Source organism: Nyctereutes procyonoides, unplaced genomic scaffold (genome assembly GCF_905146905.1).
Source record: "Nyctereutes procyonoides isolate TBG_1078 unplaced genomic scaffold, NYPRO_anot_genome, whole genome shotgun sequence".
In the NCBI taxonomy this organism is placed as follows: Eukaryota; Metazoa; Chordata; class Mammalia; order Carnivora; family Canidae; genus Nyctereutes; species Nyctereutes procyonoides.
The window spans coordinates 1847310-1872597 of NW_026575123.1; the positions used below are offsets into that span (position 1 = coordinate 1847310).

The 25288-nt window shown below is 37.5% G+C and overlaps 1 pseudogene; it reads right to left on the bottom strand.

Moving 5' to 3' along the window:
* The window catches only part of LOC129517107 (NKG2-F type II integral membrane protein-like), a 60381-nt pseudogene continuing 35093 nt past the window's right edge, over positions 1–25288 (bottom strand).

The window sequence follows — 25288 nt, forward strand, 5'->3', positions numbered from 1 at the left end:
TCAGTACCGCGTCAGCACAGATTTCCCCACCTGACAGCGCTGAGAGGCTGTTGAGATTGGAGACTGAACTCGTTCACAGGGTCGTTCAGGAGCCAGGGTGGCTCCTCCATGGGCCTCCTCCATCCCCGGGAGGTCATGCATCTCTGCAGCCAGCAACACAAGGGGAAGACAACAAACATAGGCACGAGGGAGGGGGTCTCCAGCCAGGTCTAGCAGGCCTGCATGTCCACCTTTATGCTCACTCTGTGTGTTATTTTTTAGAAGTAGTATTAAATTTTAGGATTTTGTTTATTTATTTATTTATTTATTTATTTATTTATTTATTTATTTATGAGAGAGTGAGAGAGACAGCATGATCAGTGGAGACAGGCAAAGGGAGAGGGAGAAGCAGGCATCCCGCTGAGCAGGGAAGCAGAATCCCAGGAATTCTGAGTCATATCCCACAAAACAGAGAAAACACATCGCCAGATCTGCTCCACAAAACAAACAAAGGCATCTCCTCAAACTGAAGGAAAATTTTCTACTTGAAGTACAGACCATCAGAGCAAAATGAGAGCAAGATTGGTGTGTGTGTATGTGTGTGTGTGTGTATACATATATATGGAAATAATTCTGACTATTTGAATATGGATATAAAAATGAACATGATGGGATCCCTGGGTGGCTCAGTGGTTTGGCGCTTGCCTTTGGCCCAGGGCACGAACCTGGAGACCCGGGATCGAATCTCACATCAGGCTCCTGGTGCATGGAGCCTGCTTCTCCCTCTGCCTATGTCTCTGCCTCTCTCTCTGTGTGTGACTAACATAAAAAAAAAATTAAAAATGAACATGACCATTTATGAATATACATGGATGTAAAAAAGGGGAATGAGCATGTTAAAAGTAAGAATTAGTGTGTTTGCAGGCATGAGAATTGAAACATATGAGGTGATCATAAAAAGGCAGCATGACGTATCAATCTGGTGAGTCTTCACACTGTTTACAAGTAGGAAACCTGCTGTCAGCCACAGAACTGTAAGTAGACAGGAGGCACTGACTCTCCAGCTTGACCACCAAGTGAACTGAAATAATGTTGAGTATCTACGCACACGGACAGAGAAACAGAGAAACGGATATAAATGTATACACACATGCAGAACTAGGAAATTAGCAGAGGAGAAGTCGCATCATTGAAGGTCATTAAATCAAAAAAGAAAGAAAGCTGAATCTTGAATGGAGAAAATGGAGTAATTAAAATAGAATAATGAAAAATAATTCATCAAACCAAAAAGCAGAAAGAGGGATAAAGAAGCAGGAGCACATTGGTGACACAAAGAAAGCAGCAAGCCTCGAATGTAAGTATGATCGTGCCTCATGGATTCCATGGAACATAAGTTGAGCAACAAGCAGCACCTTCCAGCAAACGCCTAAGATAATTATTTTGTTTTGTCTGTTTTTATTTAAAGATTTTTATTTATTTATTAATGAGAGTGACAGAGAGTGAAAGAGAGAGAGAGGCAGAGACACAGGCAGAGGGAGAAGCAGGCTCCATGCAGGAAGCCCGACGTGGGACTCGATCCCAGGACTACAGGATCACACCCTGGATGGAAGGCAGGCACTAAACCACTGAGCCACCCAGGGATCCCCTGTTTGTTTTTATTTAAATATTTTTATTTATTTATTCGTGAGAGTGACAGAGAGTGAGAGAGGCAGAGACACAGGCAGAGGAAGAAGCAGGCTCCATGCAGGAAGCCTGATAGGGGGCACTCGATCCTGGATCCCAGGATCAGGCCCTGGGTTGAAGGCAATGCTCAACCCCCGAGTCATCTGGGGATCCTAGACTAAGCTAATTAAAATGTAGAAGTGATTGTGTCACACTCTGTAATGTAAAATTTCTCTTTACTAAGAAAGAGAGGGCAGCCCGGGTGGCTCAGCGGTTTAGCGTTGCCTTCAGCCCAGGGCCTGATCCTGGGGAACCGGGATGGAGTCCCACGATGGGCTCCCTGCATGGAGCCTGCTTCTCTCTCTGCCTGTGTCTCTGCCTCTCTGTGTGTCTATTATCAATAAATAAATAAAATCTTTAAAAAATATATTAAGCCTATCAATTTATGAAAGCAAGATATCTATTTTTTATGTTTTTAAAAACATTACTCTGACATATGTTTTCTCATTTTCAGTGTATGATTCTTTCACTTCTTTCATTAGTCTTATTCCTGAATATCTTACCTTTTTCAGTGTTGTGGTAAATGGAGTTGTGTTCTTAATTTCCACTTCAAATTGTTCATTGTTAACATATGGAGATGCAACTGATTTTTGGTGTGTTGTTTTTCATTTCTGCAACCTTATTGAATTTGTTTACTGCTTCTAATTTTTTTTAATCCCTACGATTTCTACATATAAGATTATGTAATCTGCAAATATAGTTATTCTTCTCCCTTTCCAGTTTGGATGTCTTTTGTTTCTTTTACTTGCCTAATTGCTCTGGCTAAGATTTCTAGAAATATAGATTTCTATATTTGATAGAAAGGCCAGAGTAAATAACTTTATCTTGATCCTGTTTTTAGAGGAAAAGCTTGAGTCTTTTGCTATTTTGTACATTAGTTGGGTTTTTCTTTCATAATTGGTCTTTATTATATTTAGTTGGTTTACTTTTACTCCTAGTTTAGTAAGAGTTCTTTTCATGAAACAGTATTAAGTCTTGTGAAGTGAAAAAGATAAACAACACACAAAGGCAGATGCTTCACCAACTGAACCACCTAGGGTGCCCCCCTTTGCACATTTTTTTGTTTCTTAAATTACACTTAGGAATGAAATCATATGGTATTTGTGTTTCTCTGACTCACTTAGCATTACTCTTTAGCTCCATGTACATCATTCCAAATGACGAGATTTCATTCTTTTGTATGGCTGGATAATACTCCATTGCATATGTACCATTTCTTCTTTATCCTTTCATCTATTCTTTCTAGAGTTCCTTGAGATATTTATATATGGTTTTTTTTCTGTATGTGTTTATAACATTAAGCTCTCCTAGAAATCTTTTGCTGCAGCCTAAATGTTTTGGTATATTGTGTTTCCTTGTTTCATTTGTTTCAAGATACTATGTACTTATGTAAGAAAGTGAACCCAGGAGTGGGTTGAGGCAGGGGAAAAGGAGAGGGAGAATCTTAAGCAGGCTCCACACTCACTGCAGATCCTGGCACAGGGCTCAATCTCAAGATCCTGAGATCATGATCTGAGCCAAATCAGGAGTTGAATGCTTAACCAACTGAGCCACCCAGATGGCCCAAGATACTTTTTAATTTCCCCTTAAGTTATTCTATGAAAGAATTTTTTCTTCTTTGACCTGTTGGTTGTTAAGAGAATGTTGTTTCATAATTAGTTCTTTATACATCTGGGACTTCACTAATACGGTGGTCATTGGCCAGGCACATGTGACAATTTATATTAAAATTAATTAAAATGATATAAAATTAAAAATTCACTTTCTCAATCACACTAGCCATATATATCAGATATGTAATAACCACATACCAAACTGGGCAACACTAGTAGACAGTATTTCCTTTTTACAGTAGGATCTATTGGTAGTCTTGATATAGAATAATAGTTGTCAACCAGGTGCAATTTTGTCCCCCATGGGACGTATGGCAATGTCTGGAAACATGCTTGATTTCACAGGTAGGGGATCCGTGTTTTACTGGCATCGAGTGGGTAGAGTTCTAGAAAGCTGTTAAAATCCCATTATTCACAGGACAGTCCCCCAACAAAGGCTCATCCGGCCCACATGCCAGTAGTGTTGATGGTGAAAACCTTTCCCCTATAATACGTTTTGGTAGGAGGTGGAGGGATTGTTATTTTTCCCTCTGATTGGCCAGTTGACTAGACCCCCTCTGCCATGTGTACTCAATCCATCTTCTGCTTACCACTGGTGAATTTTAAGCTAAACATGTTTTTTCACTTAAATGGTGGAGAAGGTCCTATTGCCTTGCTAATTAGCATACAATTTTTAAAAATCGACCTCTGCTGTCTTACAGATTCTTTGACACTGCACATATAGACAAGTCTCTGTTCCTGGCTCATCATGGCTTCAACTTCAAGGTAAGTGCCTTTGATGAAAGCCTTTATGAAAGATCACACCCAGGACATTTTTAGCTCTTGGTCCTGCTGGCCTCACTAAGCATATGGTGTCTAGGATAGAAAAAGGAGGAAGAGAGAGCAGAAAAGGGAGATTGAGGAAAGATGAGGCAGGCAGGGTAGTGTATGTGGTATGGGTGAGGCTTTGTAGCTCCAGGGTCTACACTGTGTCTGAAAATGTGATTTATTTTTCTCATCTTTTTTTTGAGTTATTTTTATTATTTTTATTGAGAGAGAGAGAGAGAGAGAGAGAGAGAGAGAAAGAACACAAGTGGAAGGGTTAGAGAGAGAGGGAGAACACACTCCAGATTGAGCACGGAGTCCAGTGTGGGACTCGACCTCATAACCCTGAGATCAGGATCCAAGCTGAAACCAACAGTTGGTCACATAACTGACTGTGCCATCCAGGCGCCCCTTCCTCATCTTTCAATGCACAAGGTGCTTGCTACTGGACTACCATGGTCCCTGCAAGCTTTACCATTCCATGAGTCTTCTTTCTTTATTTTTTTCAAGTTTTTACTTAAATTCTAGTTAGTTAACAAATACTGTAATATTGGTTCAAGACTAGAAGTTAGTGATTCATCACTTACCTATAACACCCAGTGGTCATCACAACAAGTGCCCTCCTCAATGCCAGTCACCATGCCAATCCCCTGCCCACCTTCCCTCCAACAAGCCTGTTTGTTCTCTATACTAAAGAATCTCTTGTGGTTACCTCCCACTCTTTTCCTTCCTTCCCCTATATTCATCTGTTTTTTTTTTTAATTCCACATGAGTGAAATCATCTGGTACTTTCTCTGACTGACTTTGCTTAACATACATAATACACTCTAGTTCCTTCCATATCATTGCAAAGAGAATATCATCTTTTGATGACTGAGTAATATTCCATTGTCTGTCTCTCTATCTGTCTATGTACGACATCTTCATTGCCTGTTCATCAGTCCATGGACATTTGGGCTCTTTTCATAGTTTGTCTAATGTTGATAATGCTGCTGTAAATATTAGGGTACATGTGCCCCTTCAGAGAATATTCTTGTATCCTCTGGGTAAATACTTAATAGTGCCATTGCTAGATCACACATAGGGTAGTTTTATTTTTAACTTCTTGAGGAACCTCCATACTATTTTCCAGAGTGGCTGCACTGGTTTGCAATCTCCCAAGAGTATAAGATTTATCTGTAACCTTGCCAACACCTGTTGTTTTCTGTGTTGTTAATTTTAGACATTCTGACAGGTATGAGAAGGGATTTCATCATGATTTTGGTGTGTATTTCCCTGGTGATGAGTGATGTTGAGCATCTTCCCATGTGCCTGTTGGCCATTTGTAGGTCTTCTTGGGAAGAATGTCTATTCTGTCATCGGACCATTTCTTAAATGGATATTTGGGTTTTGGGTGTTGAATTTAAGAAGTTGTTTGTAGTTTTTGGTTAAGAGCCCTTTATCTGACAGGTCATATGCAGACATCTTCTCCCATTCCGTAGGTTGCCTTTCAGTTTTGTTGATTGTCTCCTTTGCTGTGGAGAAGCTTTTCATCTTGATAAGTCCCAGAAGTTCATTTTTGCTTTTCTTTCCCTTGCCTTCATGGATGTATCTTGCAAGAAGTTGCTGTGTCCAAGTTCAAAAAGGGTGTTGCCTGTGTTGTCCTCTAAGATTTTGATGGTATCTTGTCTCACATTTAATTTTAGATCTTTCATCCATTTTGAGTTTACCTTTGTGTATGGTGTAAGAGAATGGTCCAGTTTCGTTCTTCTGCATGTGGATGTCCAATTTTCCCAGCACCATTTATTGAAGAGACTGTCTTTTTTTCCAGTGGATAGTCTTGCCTGCTTTATCGAATATTAGTTGCCCATAAAGTTGAGGGTCCACTTCTGGATTCTCTATTCTGTTCCATTGATCTATGTGTCTGTTTTTGTGCCAGTACCATACTGTCTTAATGACCACAGCTTTGTAGTACAACCTGAAATCTGGCATTGTGATGCCCCCAGATATGGTTTTCTTTTTCAATATTCCTCTGGCTATTCAGGGTCTTTTCTGATTCCACACAAATCTTAAGATGATCTGTTCCAACTCTCTGAAGAAAGTCCATGGTATTTTGATAGGGATTGCATTGAACGTGTAAATTGCCCTGGGTAACATTGACATTTTCACAATATTAATTCTGCCAATCCATGAGCATGGAATATTTTTCCATCTTTGTGTCTTCCTCAATTTCTTTCAGAAGTGTTCTGTAGTTTCTAGGGTATAGATCCTTTCCTTCTTTGGTTAGGTTTATTCCTAGCTATCTTATGCTTTTGGGTGCAATTATAAATGGGATTGACTCCTTCGTGTCTCTTCTTCAGTCTCATTGTTAGTGTATGGAAATGCCACTGATTTCTGGGCATTGATTTTGTATCCTGCCACACTGCCAAATTGCTGTATGAGTTCTAGCAATCTTGGGGTGGAGTCTGGGTTTTCTAGGTACAGTCATGTCATCTGCAAAGAGGGAGGGTTTGTCTTCTTTGCCAATTTGAATGTCTTTTATTTCTTTTTGTTTTCTGATTGCTGAGGCTAGGACTTCTAGTACTATGTTGAATAACAGTGGTGAGAGTGGACATCCCTGTCGTGTTCCTGATCTTAGGGGAAAGGCTCCCAGTGTTTCTCCATTGAGAATGATATTTGCTTTGGGCTTTTCGTAGATGGCATTTAGGATGCTGGGGAAAGTTCCTTCTATCCCTACTCTCTGAAGAGTTTTGATCAGGAATGGATGCTGTATTTTGTCAAATGCTTTCTCTGCATCTATTGAGAGGATCATAAGGTTCTTCTTTTTTCTCTTGTTGATATGATCTATCACGCTGATTGCTTTACGAGTGTTGAACCAGCCTTGCATCCTGGAGAGTAAATACCACTTGGTCATAGTGAATAATATTCTTCATGTATTGTTGGATCCTATTGGTTAATATCTTGTTGAGAATTTTTGTATCCATGTTCATCAGGGATATTTTATAATTCTTTCGGGTGGGGTCTTTGTCTGGTTTTGGAATTAATGTTATGCTGGCCTCATAGAATGAGTTTGGAAGTACTCCATGTCTTTCTATCTTTCCGAACAGCTTTAGTAGAATAGGTATGATTTCTTCTTTAAACGTTTGATAGAAATCCCCTGGGAAGCCGTCTGGCCCTGGACTTTTGTGTCTTGGGAGGTTTTTGATGACTGCTTCAATTTCCTCCCTGGTTATCAGCCTATTCAGGTTTTCTATTTCTTCCTGTTCCAGTTTTGGTAGTTTGTCTTTTTCCAGAGATGTGTCCATCTCTTCTAGATTGCCTAATATATTGGTGTATAGCCGTTCACGCTGTGTTTTTAAAATCGTTTGTATTTCCTTGGTATTGGTGGTGATCTCTCCTTTCTCATTCATGATTTTATTAATTTGAGTCTTTTCTCTCTTCTTTGTAATAAGGCTGGCTAATGGTTTATATATCTTATTATCTCTTTCAAAGAACCAACTCCTGGTTTTGTCAATCTGTTCCACAGTTCTTCTGGTCTCTATTTCATTGAGTTCTGTTCAAATCTTCATTAATTCTCTTCTTCTGCTAGGTGTAGGATCCATTTGCTGTTTTTTTCTCCAGCTCCTTTAGGTGCAAGGTTAGCTTTTGTATTTGAGTTTTTTCCAGTTTTTGAGGGATGCTTGTATTGCAATGTATTTCCCCCTCAGGACTGTTTGTTTTGTTTTGTTTTGTTTTGTTTTTGTATCCCAAAGATTTTGAATGGTTATTACTTCATTTTCATTAGTTTCCATGAATCTTTTTAATTCTTCCCTAATTTCCTCGTTTACCCTTTCATCTTTTAGCTGGATGGTCCTTAACCTCCCTTGTTTGAGTTTCTTCCAAAATTCTTCTAGTGCTTTAGTTCTAGTTTCAAAGCATTATGGTATGAAAATATGCAGGGGATGATCCCAATCATTTATTATTGGTTAAGACCTGATTTGTGACCGAATATGTGGTATATTCTGTAGAAAGTTCCACATGCACTTGAGAAGATTGTGTATTCAGTTGCATTTGGATGTAAAATTCTGTAAATATCTGAAATCCATATAGTCCAGTGTATCATTTAAAGCTCTTGTTTCTTTGCAGATGTTCAGCACCCTCTGGAACTCCAATCAAATGTAGATTTTTTCTTCTGAGGCTGTCATTTATTTCCCTTAACCTATCCTCATGATCTTTTAATTGTTTTTCTCATTTTTCCTCATTCCTTCCTTGCCATCAACTTGTCTTCTATGTCACACACTTTTTCTTCTACCTCATTAACCCTCATCATTAGCACCTCCAGTTTGGATTGCATCTCATTTAATTGATTTTTAATTACGGCCTGATTAGATCTAAATTCTACAGTCATGAAGTCTCTTGAATCCTTTATGCTTTTTCCAGAGCCGCCAGTAGCTTTATAATTGTGCTTCTGAATTGGCTTTCTGACATCGAATTGTAATCCAAATTCTGTAACTCTGTGGAAGAGAGTACTATTTCTGATTCTTTTGTGGTGAGTTCTTTCTAGTCATTTTGCTCAGTGCAGTTTCTAAAAACAAGTTGTACTAGAAAAATGAAGAAAGAAAAAAAAGAGAAAAGAAGGGGAAAACAAAGAACCAAAGAGAAAAACAATAACAAAAGCAAAACAAACGAAAAAAACCAGGAGGGGTATCCTCTGATTCTATATACTGTAAGTCCCTCGACTTCCCCTGGAGCTTTCCAGCGCTGCTCGGTCAAAAACCTGCTCTTCCCCTGTCCTTCCAGCTGGTCTTCTGGGGGAGGGGCCTGCTGTACTGATTCTGAGGTGTGTGCACCGGGGGAGCTGCCCCACCCACTGCCAGGTGCACAGCTCAGTGGGAGCTGTTTATCCTGTGAGGCTCCTGCTCACCGGCACCCAGCTCTGTCCCAGACACAAGGTGACACAGGGAGGAACAAAAGTGGCAGCGGCCAACTCTCCAGTCCTAGAGTCAGCTCCAACAGTAACTACCACATTCTCGCAGTCCGAATGCGCCTGGATGCTGGGGGAAGGGGGGGCGCCGATCTGCATAGCTCGGGGCGCCCGGCGGCAGGAGTGTCCTCGCTGTCCTGTGTCCTCCCGGCCTCTGCCTGTCCCAAGGGGAGCACTGGATCCTGGGCTGTGTCCCCCAGCGCCCTGGTCTCCCTGGCCTGCGCTGCTGGAATCCCAATCCCGGGCAGCTCAGCTCCCTCACCAGGTGCCGCCGCAGGAGCTGCTCCCGGACCCCGCTGGCCTGGGCTCCAGCCCTTTAGGGAGCTTGGCCTGCAGTGTGCGGCATGCTCTCCCCTAGGCGCACCTTCTCTGTTAGTGACCTTGGGAACCTGGGGGTTCCACTGCCCCTCCTGGGCCCTGCCCGAGCTCCCCAGGAGCGCCTTTCCCTCTGGGAAGGTTGGCAAAGTTCCTGCTTCTCCGGGCCTGGGCTTTCCTGTCCTGGAGGCTCTCGTCCGCGGCCTTAGCCCGGCTCCTCGCGCCTACGCCTCCCCCCCCCCCCCCCGCCCGCCTTGGATGCTTTTTTATTTATTTATTTTTCCGTCTTCCTACCTTGATATAAGCGGAACTCTTCTCACTGTAGCATTCCAGCTGTTGTCTCTCTAAGTCTCAGGCCAAATTCGTAGGTTTTCAGGATGATTTTAAAGTTATCTAGGTAAGTTGGTGGGGACAGGTGATTTGGGGATCCTACTCCTCTGCCATCTTGCCCCGCCCCCCCCCAAAAAAAATGAAAAAAATCCGTGTGGAGTCATTTACTTCCAACCCACATTGCTCAAGGGTCAAGTAGAAGTCCCTGAAACTGTAGACTTTTAAAACACAAGTTAGTGACATGCCACGGATCCAACATAGTCCAAGGAGATGATATGAAGAAAGACCTGGAGTCTCACTGAATTTAATCTGGGGGACAGGGGGACCAAGACTTGGACTCCAATCAGACTCGGACTTGGACCCCAAGGCTTTGTCCTCTCCAGTTTTTATTAAGAGAGCTAACAGGTTCGCTATAGGAATTATTAGCTTTTGGAAGCAGAGAAAGACACGTTTAATTCAAAAGGTAAAAGAGTAGGCTATCGACTCCAGGAGGGGGGAGCAGAGGAGCTGTATCTGGAGAACAATGTGGTAAAGAGTTAATGTGAGGACTCATGACCTCCCATTCCCCCAGTGTGGCCAGCACTATGAGATTCAGTTCTCGGATAGGCTCTATACAGCTAGTTCCCCACAGTGACATTAGTTCACTACAGTGACATATGAACACCAAAGAAATAGGGGATGCTTGGGTGGCTCAGTACACTTGAGTATCTTTTATAGTCTCTACCTCCTTTTCTCTTGTCTCTAGTTGTTCTTTCAGGTACTTTCTTCCTAATTCTTTTTAATCTGTTCTTTATCATTCCATCGACTATTCATTTTTTTTTTCATTTCTAGAATTCCTCTTTTTGACTTTTTCAAATTTCTCTGGGTTTATCCTATCACCCAAACCTCAGACACTAACTTCTTATTTGGTGGCCCATCTGCATCCCTTATACTTTGATTCATTCTAAATATTAGAATTTTATAATCCATATTCAAGAATTCCATCATTTGGGTTTTTTGTTTTCTTTTTCATTTCTTCTTCTTACTTTTTATTGGCTTGATTTCCAATTTTGATCATAGTTTCCAAATCCTATACAGCCTGGGTTGAGAATAACTGCAGAAGTTGTTCTTCAGCAACAATGATCACTAAAGTCTAGGAAATAAACGCTTGTGATAAACGGTACATGTAGGGAATTTTTGTTTGTTTTCTATGAAGAAGATAATGGCAATGATTATGTGGATGAAACTCTGAAGCTTTATTTTTTATGTACTAATATATATCTGGAAATTTAAAAATGAGAAAGATTTTTTTAAAACTTTTTTTCGTAGTCTGGAAAATACTACATCTATTTCAAGGGAAGGCAGCCTAAATTTAATCTGCCAAAGGAATACTACCTTAAGTTAGTTAACATATACTATGGTGAAGAATTGGAAAAGTAAGAATTGGGATAGAAATCTTAGTTATGTCATCATATAGATAATATTCCTATTATATAATTGTTAATTCCAAAATTACATCCTTGAGGATTTATAATTTATTTTGTCCTTGTGCGCTCTGTGCTGCCTTCTCTGTGATTATTTGAGTATTTTTTAGAACTCCATTTCAATTAGTTTATTGGCTTCTAGGCTATCCCTGTTTACATTATAGTTTTAGGAGTTGTTCGAACATTACAGTACAAACTCTTAACTTTTCACAAGTCCAAGTGGAATTAATTGTGCAGCTTAAGAAATCTTGTACAGAACAGGTTTATTGATCACCTCTTCTTTCCATTATGGTGTACAGTTGTCATGTATATCACATCTTACATACATGGTAAACACTGGAAGAAACTTGCAAACTTTGCTTTCAATGGTCAAGCACAATGCAAAGAAATTAGCAGAAGATTTTGACAATTGAAATAGCAGGATTTGACAATTCCTGTCAATTCCTGTCAGAAGTTCTTTATTTCCAGAAGAGACAACACGTATAGAGGTCCAGAGTGAAACAGTGGGTGAGGAGATGGAGTTCTTGACCAATAAAGAAAGAACAGAAATTGCAACTTGATTGCAAATATGGAAATGCATGTCTAAAAACACTTACTCTTGTATAGTGTCCATACATGACATGTACTGAATTTTTAAAAAACTGTTTTAAAATGAAAAAAATCTTCAAAATATTTGATGGGATTGGTTAAGTCATATTAAAGTTCTAATGCCCAGTGAAAGTAATATATCATAAAAATCGAGATTCAGATGAATGAGGGGAAGAAGATAATAACAGAGCCTGAGTTTTCTTGGAAATCAGTTTTTGTTGATTATTTGGAAAAACAAAATAGGAAAATATTATCACATATACCAAGAATATCATGTGGTGATATTTTCAGGATAATTAGACATTTTATTACTGATCCTCAGATCAGCGATGTGGGGTGTCTACAGTTATAGTCATCATGTCACAGGAGATGGAAATGAAGCATCAAGCTCTTAAGTCAAAATGCTGATCTAGAGAATACTTGTGTGCCAAGAAGTACTGCCCAAATAATCTTCAAGTAACTCTGTGAATAAAATCTGTATCTATCCTATTTTCCGGGACAGGAAATTGAGCTACAACAGTTATATAAACTGACTCACAGGCCTAAAGTGTGCATTTAGAAGTTACATTGAAGAGGCATGGTTTCACTGCCAAAATCCTTAAACTTTACCCCTTACTTGCTTATTCCCATTTGTAAATTGATCAGTGACCCCTCTGCAAGCATCTATATGATGATGTTCACCATTCTACAAAACTACAAGCTATTTGGCACTGAGGAGATAAAAACTAGATGAGAAGTGAAGAAAGTACTAAATTGTCCATCTATTTGCCAATATTTTCTTTTACAAACCACCTTCTCTATCTCATAAATATAATGAGAAACATATTCCTAAGTCCATTATGGTAGATTAGGTTACTGTTCAATAAAACTATATTTCTACCATCTGACCACTTTGAAGAGACTGTGTCTTGCAGAAAATCAGTGTTGAGTTCAGCTACGTGACTTATTTTTACAATATAATGTGAGTGGAATTGTGATTGATATGGGTTCAGAGTACAGGCGATAAGAATCACATTTCTCTAGCCACTAATTTCTGCTATATAATGTCATATACCAGCTAGCCTGCTTTTCCAAGAATCAAATAAATAAAAAATGTCCGAGTTTAATGTGTACTCTTGAGCCAAGCCCATGCATGCCAAGCCTCGATCACTAAAACCAGTCAAAGAACAAAGTGATAAATTAGAAATAAATGCTTATTTTCCAATGTCAGTGCAATCTTGGCTTGTTTGTAGCACAACTTTGGTAACTTAGTTATAGCTACTATCTACTTATTATATGAATTTGATTTTGAACATTCATATAATTTCTCTTTTGAAGTACATAGAATCAGTATGGAATATGAAGAATGTTTATATTCAAAGAAATAGTTGTATATGCAATATGAATTTGTTTTGCAAATAATTATCATGTTTAATTTCTCTCCCCCATTTACAACTGTACTAGGGTGAAAATATCTGAATCGTTATCAAATTACTAGTTTCATGAATTGTGGCAATACAAAAATCTTCATTTTTTTATTCTTTTCTTCACTATTTAACATTTTATTTTTTACATCAAAGTATTTTCTAGCATGAGTAAAGAGTGACAGAAGTGAGTTCCTAGAGACTTTAATAAAACCAGATGTCTTCCAAAATATCTGAAATCCAGGTAAGGAAATCAACACACAAGAAGAAATATCAAAGGACATGGGTTATTTTTGATTGAGGAAAACCTAATCTCCATCATAAAATGAACCTAATTTGGATTGTGCTTTACTAAAAGTGATTCAGAAGATATCTGTTGGTTCCATGATCTGAGGAAGTGGGCAAATGTAAAAGACTCTTCCCTGTGGTGGCTGCATGATCACCCTGAGTGCCTCTTAACAACTGAGTACTCCCAGCCTCACATCAATCCCTTACTGCCCTTACTGTTCTCAGATAATGGAGCTAGGTGCTATAAACTTCTCTCCTTTGTCAGCTCACATGAGGTTGAGTTATGTTGCTAAAGGCAATTGAGAGTACAACAGAAAGGGCTCTTCTTTCTGGTTTCCTGGTGTTTTCAGGGCTTTTTGCCAGTATGGCTTGGTAGCTAGCTGCATGCATACAGGGAGTCCTGTGAAATCTTCCTGCCTTCTGCTCTGTGCCTTCTAACACTCTTGCAGAGATTCATCCTTCTTGCCAATCACAGCCTGAGATTTATCTTCACCAAGTTCAGCCTGTGGACTGCGCAGCTGCTCTGTCCCAAGGCAATCTTGTGAGCATATCTGCCTTGCACCTGTGTGTAGGCACATTGTCTTCAATGACATCTACATCCCATCTTTGGAGAGTAGACCTGGCTTCCCAGTGATCTCTCCTTTGGGTCTTCTCCCTCAACCCTAAGAAACTCTTTATGATGTTCTTTATTTTAGCTGCCTTTCCTCTCAGCAGGCTTTCCCTTATAAATGGATAATAATTGTTTATCAAGCATCCCCTGGTTTCTGTCTCCTGACTAGTTTTTATTCTGACTGATAACATTACCACTCTGTGTGTTCATCCTTTATCTGCAGCCCCTGTGAGGGTTATGACAAATCAATTAATTTGGAAATATAAGTGGATTGATCACCTTATTGAAAACTTTACAATAACAGTCTTTGTCACAATAATGTGTAATTTTTATATGTGTGTGTGTGTGTATATATATATAATTTAAATAGTTAAAGCTAAGAAATGCATATGTACCCGAGTATATATAGTTTACATTAATATAAATGAAGATTAAAAAATAATTCTGCAACATCATAATGAAACCTCAAGCATACTTTGGACTTTGGGTGATTATGATGAATCCACAGTGATCGGTAACAGGTGAACCATTCTAGTGAGTGATGCTGATAGTGAGAGAGGCCATGTATGTCTGTATAAAGCAACAATATAGGATAGCTGTGTACTTTCCTCTTAATTTTGTTGTGAATCTAAAATTGTTCTAAAAAATGGTATTGGAGAAATATTTGTATGGCTATTGAAGAAATGAGAATTATGCTCTTTATAGATGGGGAAGATAGCATTACACTAAAATAGGTAACTAAGTTCTCTGATTTTATACATGGGGAGACAGTGTTATACTAAAATAGGTAGCTAAATTATCTGATATTTACAAACATATGTTTTTAGATGTAAGCAAGATTCAAAACAACCTTCATTTGAGTCAAAGTTGAAATATGGACAATTCTTGTCACTCTCTGAAGAAATTGGCAATCTGAAAGAGAGAAATTATATCTCATTATTTTTAAAAATATATAACACAATATTTTGAACAATAAACAATTTAATTAGACTAATGTATGCCTAAATCAGAATATTCCCCATATAATTTTCCAATGGAAACACTTCAACAATTGGGTTTATATAATTGTTCACATTTGTACTTATTTGTAAGATTAGTCCTTCTCTGGCATAAAATACAAAAGTTGTCATTACACTTACGCTTTAGAAAAGAAAGTGGAGACCTTTGTGCACACAGGTGAATTAATACTGAAGTCTATAATCCATGAAGAACGAATGAGGTGACTGAACAAAGACTATGAGAAAACAGTTTTTTTAGAAGTTAAATAAAAGCTCTTATACTCATTTGAATTTTATACCAAAATATAAAGTTAATTCTTTATAGAATCTTTCAGATTATAATATAACGTTATACACTGGACACATTATAAAAATATCTTAGTAGGACTAAGTGAAGAAGACTAAGAAAAGTAACAATTTCAGGGTTCTGATAATTGATCAAAAGTCAATAATAATTTGTGAAATATCTATCTTTGAAAAACTCCTAGAGACTCAAGTAAGAAGAAGCACATCTGTAATCTTGTTACTTAGCACTGCTCTCATGTCTCCCTACCTGCTCATCCTAGCTCAGTGATCCAGATGCATGTAGTTGTATAATTTGGAGCAACTGCAAAAAGCAATAGTGCTGGTGCCATTGGAGAGAATTGATTAGCACTGGGGAAAGGAGAGAAATAGCTCATTGGTTTTTCAGCTCAAAGTACTGATTTTGCTTGTTAATGAATGAGGAAAACTCGTATATTTACTAGTCAGAGGCTTTGGTCTTGGGTTAAGCACTGCAATCCCCATAAATATAATGGGGAGATATGTAAGAGTATAATGGAGGAGTTGACATGAGATCTCTATACACTTTTGGTCGATGGGAAAAATATGGGCACAGGGAGAGGAGATCAAGATGAAGCCAGGATACAGTAAAAGCAAAAGCATCCTTAAGACATGATTTTAAAGCCGTGAGCGCTCCTCTCCCACATTCACACACACACACACACACACACACACACACACACACCCCACATCACATCACATGGCATTGTAGAAGTAGAAATCCAACTGACTTGCATTGTTTGAACAGTGTTAAAAAAAAAAAAAAACTATGGATGATGTTGAAGCTACAAAATCACAAGGACAATCCCTAGGAATGAGATAAAAAAGTTAAAAAAAAAAAGAATTTGGAAACACTGAAGAAAAAATATCAGTTGGCCTGACACCTGGGTGGCTCTGTTGGTTCAACTTTTGCCTTAGGCTCAGGTCATGATCAAAGGGTCCTGGGATGAAGCTCTATGTTGTGCTCTGTGCTTGGCAGGGAGTCTGCTTCTCCTTCTACCTCTGCCATGCTGCTTCCTGTTTTCTCTGTCTCTCAAATAATAAATAAAATATTTAAAGGGGATCCCTGGGTGGCTCAGCGTTTTCGCGCCTGCCTTTGGCCCGGGGCGCGATCCTGGAGTCCCGGGATCGATTTCCGCGTTGGGATCCCGGCCTGGAGACTGCTTCACCCTCTCCTCTGCCTGTGTCTCTGCCTCTCTCTCTCTCTCTCTCTCTCTCTCTCTCTCTCTCTCTCTATGTTTATCATAACTAAATAAAAATAAATTTAAAAAAATATTTAAAAAATATATATCAGCAAGCCCACTTCAGGAAAAAAATTATGCTGTAAAGTTTATGTAACCTCCAAAAATAATAAATCTAAAAAATGAAATAAAAAGAATAATTGCTAAAGTTTCAAAAATATCTAAAAAATTTTAAAACCATGCAATGAACCTAGAAGATATATTCTAAATTAGGGGAAAACATAGGTCAGCATAAACCTCTACTGGGTTATTATGTTACATTTATTAGAGAAAATGTTTTAAACTCACATTTAACAATATATGTATATTACAAAGAAAACTTAGTTCAGATAATTAAATGAACATATGATGGCCGCAACATAGCAAGTAGGGTATATCGAGAAATAAAATATATGAATAAACCACAGAAAATTTTTGTATTTATAAATGCATACCTAAATGAAATTCATTAATAAACTCTATGGAAATTTTGAGATGCAATAGAAAAAAACTGATGAATCTGAAGAAGTAGTAAAAAAATTATTCACTCATAGAACGAGAGAAAAAGGAGAGCAAAATTAGCAGATCTCAGAAATCATTCAAATAGGAAAACTAGCATAGGTCTAAATACAGTCTGAGAAGGAGAAGAGAAGCAGGAGTTAAAAACATAAACCACAACCAGAAACACCATCGAAAGTTACAGTGAATGAACAAATTCTTAAATGTATTCTAAAAATATTTTTTAACTTTAGAGGCTCAAGAAAGTAAAAATAAAAAGAACACATAGAAATACACAAAAACAATGAAATGACTCTAGAACACATGCAAATACAGACAAAGTAATACTCCTGAGGGAACAGGATAGATTATGAGGTGACTCAAGTCAGTGTGAAAATCTTGGAATGAGTTATATATCTTCCACCTCCAGCAGCCTTAGACCATATACCTATCACGGAATCCATATCTGCACAAGACACTAGTTCACATTGGAGGGCAATGACAAGAGCAAGATGAAGGAATAGGATGGCCTAGGCCCTAAATCGCCAATGGAAAAAATAACTGAAAAGTATATCTGAACATAAAGTGTATTCACTCTAATCATTTTTGATGAGGACGCCAAGACCATTCAATAGGAAAGGGACTGTATCTTTCACAAACAGGATTGGGAAACAGACTCTCCGCATGCAAAAAATGACTGGACACTAATATTTACACCATATATTCAAACTAACTCAAAATGAACCAAAGACTTAAACATATCATGTAAAACTATAAAATTCCATAAACGGAACATGGAGGAAGTGTAGCCAACATTGTGTGTAGCAATGATTTCTTGGATAAGCCAGGAAAAGCACAGACCACAAAGGAAAAGTCCATTGTAGGCAAACGGGCTACTCCGAACTAAACATTTCTGTGCATGAAAGGGCATGATCAACAGAATGAAAAGACAGAAAGGGTGGGAAAAAACAATTGCAAAATTACAACTCAAAAAAGGAATTAATATCCAGAATATATGAAGAATCATCTAAGTCGATAAAAACACCAAAAAACAATCAACCCAATTACAAAATAGGGAAAGCCATTGACTCACCATTTTTCCAAAGAAAACATATAAATAGTCAAAAAGCATATGAAAAGATGCTGTATATCAGTAATTATCAGAACAATGCAAATCAAAACCTCAATGAGATATCACTTCTACTATTAGGATGAATACTATCAAAAAAAGTGTCAGTAAGGAGGTGGTAAAAGAGGACCCTTGTACGGTGTGTTGGGAATGTAAATTTGTCAGCCATTATGAAAAACAGTCTGGAGCTTCTTCCAGAAATTAAAAATAAAATACCTTTTGAACCAAATCTCACAAGTAGGAAAATATCTAAAAGAATTGAAAGCAAGAGCTCAAAAAGATATCATTATTTGTGTGTTTACTGCAGAATTATTTCCAACAGCCAAGTGGTAGAAGCAACTCAATTGTCCACTAATGGATGAACAGATCAAGAAAGCATAGTATATACATGACAATGTAAGACTACTATTCATCCTTAAAAAGGAAGGAACTCCTATCACATGCTACAATGCAGATGAAACCAGAGGACATTATACCCATTAAAATCAGGAGGTCCACACATACATGGGGGAAAAAAAGTATATGATCTCACTTATATGAAACCTCTTTTGTATTCTAACTGATAAAAACAGAAAATAGAATGGTGATTCCTAAAGTCTGAAGGATAGTGGAGAAAGGGAATTATTCCACAATGAGGATGAGGTTTGAGTTTTACAAGGTGAAAGTTGTAGAGATCTGTTGGGCAACAATGTGTATATATTTAGCATTCCATAATTATATGCTTAAAGTTGGTTAAAATGCATGATATAGTTAATCAAATTATCAAAAACGCCCAAAATGTCCAAGAATGATAAGTAGACGAAGATGTGGTATGCATACACAATGGAATATTGCTCACCCATCAGTAAGAATGAAGTCTTGCCATTTGCAACAACTTGGGTGGAACTAGAGTGTGTTATGTTAAGTGAAAAAAGTCCATCAGAGAAAGACAAATACTATATCTTTTCACTCATATGTGGAATTTAAGAAACAAACCAGATGAACATAGGGGAAGGGGAAAAAAGAGAGGGAAGCAAACCATAAGAGACCCTTAATTACAGAGACCAAATTGAGGGTTGATGGTGAGTACGAAGGTGGAGGATGGACTAAAATGGTGATGGGTATTAAGGAAGGCACTTGTTGTGTTGAGCTTGAGTATTATATGTATCTGTTTAACCATTAAATTCTATACATGATGCCAATATTACACTATATGTAACTTAACTAGAGTTTAAATAAAAATTTAGGGAAAAAAAGATGTATGATGTAGTTAATATATATATATATATATTATATATAATACACATTTAGATTTTTTGTGATTCATTTATTTATGAGAGACACACAGACATAGGCAGAGGGAAAAGTAGGCTCCTCCAGGGAGCCCTATGTGGGACTGGATCCCCAAACCTGGGATCACGCCCTGAGCTGAAGGCTGATGCTCAACTGCTGAGAGCCACCCAGATGTCCCTGATGCAGTTAAATATAATGTAAGATGTGAGAATGTACAATTTCTAATATATCACAGTCTGGAAGAAACAAAACTTTGGAGACAGTGAAAGATCAGTATTTGACAGGGTTTGGCAGGGAAGGAAGGATGGATAGATAGAGCATAAAGAAATTTTTATGCAGTAAAACCATTCCGTATAACTCCATAGTGGTTGATACATATCATTACATATTTCTCCAAACTCACAAAACACACAACATCAAGAGATAACCTTAATGTAAACGATGGTCTTTAAATGATAAAGATGTGTCAATATAGGTTTATTAATTGTAGCAAATCAATCACTGCACTGAGGGATACTGAAAATGAGAGTCTATGTGCTACATGTGCAGACAATAAACAAAAGGAGAATACAGAAAATCTATGCTTTCTCTGAATTCTTTTGTGTTATGTGATTTTTTTTTGCCACAGTTTAAAAAATAAAGAACAAACAAACAAAAAGAGATGATCTAGACAATAGCAAAAGAAAAACCACTCATTACAATTAGGAAAGTAACAAGATAAATAATAGATGAATTTTCACCATAAATAATAAAAAAAAGGGAAGGTCAAATTCAGAGCTGAATATACCAAAAAAATGAGAAACAAATCAACTTCTACCCACAAAAAAAGAAAACAAAACAAAAGAAAATAATACAAAAAGACTCTTCAAGCAAGAATTACAATTTCAGCAAAACAGCTGATAAGATTATTTGAAACCATCATAATGGGGCACCTGGGTGGCTCAGATGATTTAACATCTGCCTTGAGCTCACGTCATGATCCCTGGGTCCTGGGAAGGAGCCATACCCTCCTCTCCACTGTTGGACTTCCTGTTCAGTGGAGAGTCTGCTTCTCTTTCTCCCTCTGCTTCTCCTTTCTGCTCATTATCTCTCTGTCAAATGAATAAATAATATCTTTTTTAAAAGCCATCAATATAGCACTGTATGGCCAAATCTGTAACACTTTATTTTAGTTAGCATTTATTAATTTTTGTGATGCACTGTCATCGTGAATGCTCCATTTCAACTCACCAATGTGAACTCATGAATACAGTCTAGGAAAAGACATGCATAATTAGTGTTCAGAAACTAGTGCTAGCTGAATTCAGTATGGCATTCTTAGAAGTACAGGTTCTCTGTTCTATATTAAAGTAGAGTGTTCTATGAAGGCCTCATTGGTGATACTGTATCAACCCAAGACACACTTTCAGCTCCCAGAGGACAGCTTGAATTGCCATTGTGGGATAGGCTGCCTGAGCTCTGTTCCCAGGTCACTGGGACCTGACATGGCTTTATCAAAACACTACTGGATCCTGCTGATGTCCTGTGATTGTCGCTTGGGATAAAGTTGAAACATTGACAATCATCCCTAGACTATGCTACTATGATACCCTTTCCTATGGCTCTGAGCACCCATTGAAGCTTGTCATCCCAGAACCAGTGTCACTGCCAGACAGGGTCACAATGATGAGATGCTAGGACACATATACAGTGTCCAGGAAATATGCGTACTTGTCTCCATCCTAGACACCAGTAACAATGCCACAGAAAGTGAACCTGATCACAATCACACAGGCACTATGGTAGTTCCATCTGTGCCTATCTTGGGCAAGAGATCCAATACTGTTTGAGGGCTCTGAGGGTGGCATGCCATACCATCACCAAAAAGGAGCCTCCCAGCAATATATGTTCCTCCCATGGGTAAGACAGGAAAAGTGGATGATATTTCTAAAGTGGTCAAAGGGAATAACAACTGTCAATAACAACTGAGAATACATTACTCAGCGACTTCTCATTCAGAAATGAAGAGGAAATAAAGGCTTTCAAAGAATCTTCAGGGATGGCTTGTCAAAGTTTCAACTCTCACCCCAGATGGCAGTCAGAGGTGAGCAGCAGCATCACTCCAGTGGTGGCCTGTTAAAACCATGTGTCAGAAAAGAATTTAACTTAGTCCTACCCTAAAGAAAAGCTAAAAGGAATTTTAAAGGTGAAAAAAGAGATGAAAATAAGTACCATAGAAACATATAAAAATATAATATCACTGGTAGAGACAAAAGAAAAACTGTCCTTGGGACGCCTGGGTGGCTCAGTGGTTGAGCATTGACCTCAGCTTGGGGCATGATCCTGCAGTCCTGGGATCAACTCCCACATAAGGTTCCTTGCATGGAATCTGCTTCTCCCTCTGCCTATGTCTCTGCCTCTCTCTCTCTCTCTCTCTCTCTCTCTCTGTCTCTCATGAATAAATAAATAAAATCTTTTTTAAGAAAGAAAGAACACATACCTTTGAAATAGGTGTCAGCTATGATTTCTTGGATGTCATGAAAAGACAGGCAAACCACATAGAAAAATAGGACTGCATTAAGCTAATGTACACAGCAAAGGAAAGAATGAGAGAGTTGAAAAGACATTGGAAGAACAATGTATAGAACAAGGAAAAATGTAAACCATTTATCAAATAAGGGAGCAATATCCAAAATATATAAAGAACTCATTACAATGCAATAAAAGAGAAAATAATACAATTTCAAAAAATGGCAAAGAACCTAGGTAGACATTTTTATGAAGACATACAATTGGCCAATAGGTGCATAATAAGTGCACAGAATCACTAGTCATCATGGAAATGCCAATCAAAACCACAATAGATATGACCTCTAACCTGTTAAAATGGTTTCTTCCAGAAAGATAAGAGAATATTGGTGAGGATGTGAAGAATAAGAAATCCTTTGCAGGAAATGTAAATTGGTGGCTGTACAAGGGAAAATAGTATAGCAACTTTTCAAGCAATTACAAATAAAACTATCATATGAATCAGCAATGTCACTCTTGCGTACATATTTAAAAGAACTGAAATCAGTATCTCAGGGGCATATCTGCACACCCATGCTCATTGCAATGTTATTTGCAATAGCCAAGATTTTGAAGGAAACTAAATATCTGCCAACAGATAAATGGTTAAAGAAAGTATGATAAACACACACACACACACACACACACACACACACACACTGAAATAGTATTCAGTCATAAGAGAGAAGGAAATCTTCCCATTTGTGGAAAATGAATGGACTTTGGAGGCATTCTCTTAAGTGACAAAAGTGAGACAAGATCGACAAATACTGTATGGTGTCACTGACATGTAGAATCTGAAACACTGATCTTGTAAAATCAAAGAATAGAATGTTCTTTACCAGGAGCTGCGTGGGGAGGAAGGGGGAGATGTTTAAGAATACAAAATTATAACCAGTAGTTAATAAGTTCTGAAAGTTTTGTGTACAATATAGTGATTATAGTCAGCATTACTCTATTATAAACCTCAAAGGTCCTGTGATTAAATCTTAGCTGTTCTTGACACCCACAAAAAATGATAAATATGTGACATGAGAGAATTGTTATCTAAGATTACCATAGTAATCATGCTGTAATATATAAATGTATCATATGAACACATTTATGCCTTTAATTTAAACAATGTTATGTCAATTATATCTCAACAACACACACACACACACACACACACACACACACAAAACAACCCAAAAGTATATTTGTGATACCTACAGCTCCTACTAAGGAAATAAGAATATAGCTGAGACAACAATAGAGAAATTAAAATGGAACCCTAAAATAAGATGTTTAATACAGGTAAGGTGGAAGAAGAAAACAAAACCTAAACATAGAATGACAGCAAATGAGAGACCTAAATCCAACTGTCCCAATAATGACACTCATGTGAATTAAATAAGTATTCTAGTAAAAAGACAGAAATTGTCACTCTGAATAAAAATGTAAGATCTATCCATACCCTCTCTGTAACAGACACACCTTAGACCTAAAGATAGAACAGGTGAACACAAAAAGATAGCAAAAGATCTACAAACAATAACCCCAGAAGTGAGCACAAACAGCTATTCTAATATCAGACAAGTTGCTATTAAAACAAGAAATATTATTAGAAAACAAAACAAAAAAATTTCTAAACACTAAGGCTGTCAATATGAGAAGATAAAACAATGATAAACATGTATTATTCACCTAAAAACAGAACCCTTAAATACAAGAAATAGAAACTGACTGATTTGGAAGGATAAAGAAACAATTCAGTGGTACAGTAGAAGACTTAAAAGATCTTCTGTAAATAAGTGATAACACAGCAAGTCACAAAATCAGGACGATGGAAGACTATCAAAACCAGCTTGACATAACTGACATATAGAAGGGGTTTAGGTCATAAATAAGGATCAAACATTTCAAGGATGGAGATATTCAAAGTATATTCTCTGAAGACAAAGGAATAAATTAGATGCAATAACAGAAAGAAATTTGGGGGATTTCCAAACCTGCGGAAAGTGATACACTTCTGAAAAATTTACAGTTCAGGGATGAAATCTATGAAAATACCTTGTACTGGATGACAGAGATTAACTTGTGCTGGATGACTCTGAACAGAATATTTCAAGACTTTTATGGGGAAGCTAAAGTAATGTTTAGAGACAATTTGTAGCTTTCTCACTTAGAAAAAGAAGAACATTATAAATGCATGATCTGAGTAGCTTCCCTCTCAAGTAGCTATACAGAGAGGAGCCAATTGAAGTTAAGGAAGAGAAGATAAACAAATACTTAGCTGAAAGCTGACTGTGAGGTATGGATAGAAGAATAATTCACGGTAGCCCCAAAGGGTGAATGCTCAAATATTCAAGGGCATCAGCAATAGAACGGATTCTGACTGTCGTCAAATCAGACAATGGAACAGCAAGGAGTTTGGGCAATTTAAACTTCATGCAAATACATGAATAAATCACACATTTAGCTTCCCCTGAAAATGTCAAAAATAAAATATACATACTATATGTTTCTATTTATGTAAATGTTTTGTATATGGAGATGAGAACATGAGAGGGCATTTCACAGTGCTGGTAGAATCATTTTCATTCTGTGTAGTGTGACAGTTGAAAATTCAGTCATTTGTTGGCATGTTTTGCACGTGCACCCATCTGTTGCACATTATTCCACTAAAAAATTACTGTAAGGCATTATTATGAAAATATGCAAATATATAGAAACTAGACAGAAAATTGAAGAAGTCTTACCAAATACAACTTGTGAAAACTAAAACAGAAATAAAAATATCCAATAACATACAACTTCTAATATAATTTAGTTGTAATTCAGAAAGCTTTGCATACTCAGTTACAGAATACTTAGACATTTGTGAATGACAGAAGTCTAACGCTAAATAAAAACCAAACAGAAACTGTTGTAGGGCAAAGAGTCTAATAAAACCCATTGTAATAAAAAGACTATTTCTAAAGTATGAAATTGACATAAAAATATGTAGCAAGGTTAATGAAACTAAATAGAAAGAGCATAATTTAGACCCAATCATATATGGAATGCAGGTTTCAACAAACATGCAGTCATTCCATGGATAAAATATACAGTCTTACAACAAATGCTGTGGAAACAATCCAGTGCATTGTAAACAAAATGCTAAAAATTTATCATCCAAAGTGTAAATGATAAACTTACAAAAACATGTATTAGAAAAAAACACCTATCCTATAATTGAGCAGAGATTTCTTAGAAAGAACCACA